A 6,491-nucleotide genomic window follows, 5' to 3' on the forward strand; every position below is an offset into this window, starting at 1 on the left:
TGATTTCAAAGAAAGTGGAAATTTATTGAACATCTCCCTTGGTAAGTTATTCCAATCCCTAACTCCCCTTCCTATAAATGAATATTTGCCCCAGTTTGTCCTCTTGAATTCTAACTTTATCTTCATATTGTCATCTTTCCTACTTTTATAAACGCCACTCAAACTTATTCGTCTACTAATGTCATTCCATGACATCTCTGCGCTGACAGCTCTGAACATACCACTTAGCCGAACAGCTCTTCTTCTTTTTCTCAATTTATTCCAACCCAAACTTTGCAACATTTTTGTAACGCTACTCTTTTGTCGGAAATCACCCAGAACAAATCGAGCTGCTTTTCTTGGATTTTTTCCAGTTCTTGAATCAGGTAATCCTGGTGAGGGTCCCATACACTGGAACCATACTCTAGTTGGGGTCTTACCAGAGACTTATACGCACTCTCCTTTACATCCTTACTACAACCCCTAAACACCTTCATAACCATGTGCAGAGATCTGTACCCTTTATTTACAATCCCATTTATGTGATTACCCCAATGAAGATCTTTCCACCGGGCGAGTTGGCCGTGCGCGTAGAGGCGCGCGGCTGTGAGCTTGCATCCGGGAGATAGTAGGTTCGAATCCCACTATCGGCAGCCCTGAAGATGGTTTTCCGTGGTTTCCCAATTTCACACCAGGCAAATGCTGGGGCTGTACCTTACTTAAGGCCACGGCCGCTTCCTTCCACCTCCTAGCCCTTTCCTATCCCATCGTCGCCATAAGACCTATCTGTGTCGGTGCGACGTAAAGCCCCAGCAAAAAAAAAAAAATCTTTCCGTATATTAACACCCAGATACCTACAATGATCCCCAAAAGGAACTTTCACCCCATCAACGCAGTAATTAAAACTGAGAGGACTTTTCCTATTTGTGAAAATCACAACCTGACTTTTAACCCCGTTTATCAACATACCATTGCCTGCGGTCCATCTCACAACATTTTCGAGTCACGTAGCAGTTGCTCACAATCTTGTAACTTATTTATCACTCTATAGAGAATAACATCATCCGCAAAAAGCCTTACCTCCGATTCCACTCCTTTACATATATCATTTAAATATATAAGAAAACATAAAGGTCCGATAATACTGCCTTGAGGAATTCCCCTCTTAATTATTACAGGGTCAGATAAAGCTTCACCTACTCTAATTCTCTGAGATCTATTTTCTAGAAATATAGCAACCCATTCGGTCACTCTTTTGTCTAGTCCAATTGCACCCATTTTTGCCAGTATTCTTCCATGATCTAACCTATCAAATGCCTTAGATAGGTCAATCGCGATACAGTCCATTTGACCTCCAGAATCCAAGATATCTGCTATATCTTGCTGGAATCCTACAAGTTAAGCTTCAGTGGAATAACCTTTCCTAAAACCGAACTGCCTTCTATCGAACCAGTTATTAATTTCACAAACATGTCTAATATAATCAGAAAGAATGCCTTCCCAAAGCTTACATACAATGCATGTCAAACTTACTGGCCTGTAATTTTCAGCTTTATGTCTTTCACCCTTTCCTTTATACACAGGGGCTACAATAGCAACTCTCCTTTCATCTGGTATAGCTCCTCCGACCAAACAATAATCAAATAAGTACTTCAGATATGGTACTATATCCCAACCCATTGTCTAATCAAATCTTATCAATTCCAGCCGCTTGTCTAGTTTTCAACTTTTGTATCTTACTGTAAACGTCATTGTTATTTTTCCGAGGTATCTGTGGAACAGCAGAGGTGAAAGAAGGTGCGGGCTGGAATAGGTCTCTACTACCAAATTAAAGTTAATTTAAAACTTTAACAAAGGTTATATTTTCTTTTCAAAATCAACAAATAACAACAACAGAGTAACAGGTACCAAGTAGCAGGAAAACAAGTTAAGAAATTACATTTGCTGGGGTTCAATCCCCGGGTGAATAATTAATGAGCTCCAAGCTCCACTTTACCAATATGCAACCAGACTACCTGGAGCAGAATTCCCCTGAAATCAAAGAGCACTTGCTCTCACCTAACACATTCCGGCCTTCTAGAGGCACTCAAAACCTAATTCGAAACGAGCGACCGGCTCTCAGTTACTCACGCCTATTTAAGGCATCCTCGACTTTTACAATCACATGCCTGGAGGCAAAACTTACAAATTTACACAGGGGTACCATGTACCCAACCTACTGGGCCTACTCAGAAAAGGAACAGGTTACTTACATGGCCCAAGATTCCAAATTGACTGGAGGCGTAGCTAGCACTCCTAATACACTTTTAAAACCTACTTGGCACTAGGCCGCTTACACAAGGGCTAATCCCATACTAAGGAGGTAACTCGTAGAAGAAAACTTCATTACATTAAGAAAAGAAGAAAATCGGTAATGAAAACGTAGTCACCTGAAAACAATATGAGTGGGAGCTCGAGAGGGTAAGGCACTCTCTATCCCAGTTTGTAGTTAACGAGACGGAATTTTTACCAAATGTATTTTACATTATAAAGGTAGGTTACATGAGAAAAGTTTCGAACCTGCCCCGGGGGTTAAACTGCTGAGCTAGCAAGAAATAAAGTTATTAAACGGCCATTACCTTGTTGATAAAGAGCTTCCCGAAGAAAAAAGGCGCTTCCCGCTCCCTGCTACATATTCACACACTAAGCAAGATGTCGATGGAGTGGCGACGAGCCATGAACCTCAGCAGTTTTATACCCACAAGGAAGCTTCGAGACCTTTCATGAAATAAAAGCGCCACACCCCTTCCCTTTATTGGCTAACATCAAAAGTTACACACAACATGAACAAGAAACCTAGGACTGGAGGAAACTTAATTTAGAAAATTCGGGATTGGCTGTATTCAAAACAGGCGGAAAGAAAGGATTTATATTGCCAACCCACAAACCACAGAACAAAATTTAGTAAAAACAAAACTTAGGGATACAACATTTCTTCAGGAGACTACATTCCTTTACACCAGAGTGCGTTATCATAGTTTTTGGTAGAGACATCTGTTAGAGAATGTCCCAACTTCTTGACACGGATCAAACAAACACAAATCGAAATAGACACAGTTCAGAACACTTCAAAATTACCAAATTTACAGCGGTGACATCTTCAGAGAAACCGTTGAGTTAATTCAGTTTGTTAAAGTTCAGGCTTTCTCCTGTAGGGGAGTTTGAACTGGCGCAATATTTGAACTAGCGGCGTGGAGGTGTACCGCCCGGTACAGTTATCAATTGTAAATTTTATTACTTCTTTGGCCTTAGTCTCCTCCTCTATCTCGACATTATCCTTGTAACCAACAATCTTTACATACTGCTGACTGAATACTTCTGCCTTTTGAAGATCCTCACATATACACTCCCCCTGTTCATTAATTATTCCTGGAATGTCCTTCTTGGAACCTGTTTCTGCCTTAAAATACCTATACATAGCCTTACATTTTTCACTAAAATTTGTATGACTACCAATTATGCTTGCCATCATGTTATCCTTAGCTGCCTTCTTTGCTAGATTCAATTTTCTAGTAAGTTCCTTCAATTTCTCCTTACTTCCACAGCCATTTCTAACTCTATTTCTTTACAGTCTGCACCTCCTTCTTAGTCTCTTTATTTCTCTATTATAATAAGGTGGGTCTTTACCATTCCTTACCACCCTTAAAGGTATAAACCTGCTTTCGCATTCCTCAACAATTTCTTTAAACCCATCCTAGAGTCTGTTTACATTTATATTTACCGTTTTCCACCGATCATAGTTACTTTTTAGAAACTGCCTCATGCCTGCTTTATCAGCCATATGGTACTGCCTAATAGTCCTACTTTTAAGACCTTCCTTTCTATCGCATTTATTTTTAACTACCACAAAAACAGCTTCGTGATCACTAATACCATCTGTTACTTCAATTTCCCTATAGAGCTCATCTGGTTGTTTTATCAGCACCACATCCAGGATATTTTTCCCTCTGGTTGGTTCCATCACTTTTTGAATCAGCTGCCCTTCCCATACTAACTTATTTGCTAGTTTTTGGTCATGCTTCCTGTCGTTCGCATTTCCTTCCCAATTGACATCTGGCAAATTCAGATCTCCCGCTGCAATCACATTTCTTTCCATGTCGTTTCCCACATAGCTGACTATCCTATCAAATAATTCCGAATCCGCGTCAATGCTACCCTTTCCCGATCTGTACACTCCAAATATATCAAGTTGCCTATTATCTTTTGAAATGAGCCTTACACCTAGAATTTCATGTGTCTCATCTTGAACCTTTTCGTAGCTTACACATTCTTCTTTCACCAGAATGAACACTCCCCCTCCCACCAATCCTATCCTATCTCTACGATACTCACTCCAGTGCGATGAGAAAATTTCTGCATCCATTATATCATTTCTCAGCCATGATTCAACTCCTATTACAATATTTGGTAAATATATACCTACTAGATTACTTAATTCCATTCCTTTCTTTACAATACTTCTACAGTTCAACAGTAACAATGTTATGTCATCCCTACTTGATTTCCAGTTCCCTGTTCCCTTATCACCGCTCCCTAGGCCATCCCGTTCCCTTGAATGTACCTCCCTATTACCCTTCCAAACAAATTTCCTAACTTATACGTACCACTGCGGTTTAAATGAAGGCCATCTGAGCGCAGATCCCTATCTCCTACCCACCCATTAGGGTCTAGAAATTTCACTCCCAGTTTCCCACATACCCACTCCATAGTCTCATTTAAATCCCCAATCACCCTCCAGTCAGTATCCCTCCTACACAGTATTCCACTAATAACAATCTCCGCTTTCTTAAACTTCACCCGTGCTGTATTTACCAGATCCCACACATCTCCAACTATGTTGGTACTTATATCAGCTTGCCTTACGTTGTTCGTACCAACGTGAAACACTACCACCTTCTCCTTCCCCTCCTCCCTCTCTTCTACTTTCCTCAACATCTGCCTCAACCTAATTCCTGGATAACATTCTACCCTGGTTCCCTTTCCTCCACACACTTTCCCCACGTGTCTAACGATGGAATCCTCCATGACCAGAGCCTCAACCCTACCCACCTCATTTGATCCCCTCCCCTCATGGTCAGCCCTGTCTTTCCTGATAGCTGCAGAAGCTACTTCCTCCTCCCTTTTCTCCTTCCCATGAACCTGTTCCACCTGTCTTTTCCTCTCCTCTACTCTACATTTCCCTTTCCTACCTTTTCCCTTCCTCCCACTTCCACACATCTCACCAACAGTTCCCTGTCCCTCATCTTCCCTCTGTTGTTCTACCTGGAGTGACTCGTACCGATTTCGCACAGACAACTGTCCTGAATTCTTATCCTGAATAGAGCCCTTAGCCTGCAATCTCCTACCCCTTAGAACATTAGACCACCTGTCTTCTACAACTCCCCCTTTTCCTTCCCCTCCCTCTTGTACACCTACTGTAACCTGTACATTGTTTGAGGGAGTCCTGTCTTCCTTCCCGTCTTCTGTGAGAATCCTAATTATCTCCCTCAAACTTTCCAATTCCTCCCTCATACCCCTCAGTGCCTCGCCACACCCACAGTTCGTACACTCGCGCTCCTTAGCCATTCTTTAAGGAAAAAATGAAATTAAAAATAAAATAACTTATTTGCAAAAAATTAATGAACGGAGCGATATATTGGCTGGGATAGTACTCAAATATCACACAATAAGGTAATTAATATACGACTACACTACAATACTACTTAGTCGTGCTCTATTTTTCCCTACAACCCCTAACAGGATTAAAACTACTGTTAATTACTGAATATCGAAAGTAATACACAAGAACTACACAATTCCAAACTGCAATTAAGCCTATCCTAATTACAATAACAGTATTTTAGTAAGAGTTTCTACGGATACCTCTACTACACCAGTACTACACAAATATTTTACAATAATAAAATAAGCACACTAAATTCTAATAGGATATTACTCGTATACTACTGTACAGTACACTACAGTAATTTTTAAACTACTTTCAGACGTATCCTAATTACAATACCGGTACCGTACGTCACTACTAAGCACAAACAGAAATGAAATTTGCAAGAACTACTGTACTCAAAGATTACCAACGAAGCTAAATGCTTAGACAATTTATTATTAGTGTTATGGTCTAATACACACGAATATAGCAGGCAAGATACGGCACTATCTAAATGTACTGTATCTATACTACAATGTATCTACACTACCGGTACACTACACTGAGTTTATTTAAATGGTTAAGTAGTGATGATGATGATGATGATGATGCTTGTTGTTTTAAGGGGCCTAACATCAAAGGTCATCGGCCCCTAATGGTACGAAATGAAAGAACAAAAATTGCAAAGGCATCCACTGACCAAAATAAAAATAAAATATGGCATGAAGAACGAATGGATGGACAGGAACTCAACAAAACACAAAACAAACAAACAAAAACCAGTGGATCGGACTCAATACAGATCGAAAATAACATTATTACAGAC

The sequence above is a fragment of the Anabrus simplex genome, chromosome 1 (assembly GCF_040414725.1).
Source record: "Anabrus simplex isolate iqAnaSimp1 chromosome 1, ASM4041472v1, whole genome shotgun sequence".
Lineage (NCBI taxonomy): Eukaryota > Metazoa > Arthropoda > Insecta > Orthoptera > Tettigoniidae > Anabrus > Anabrus simplex.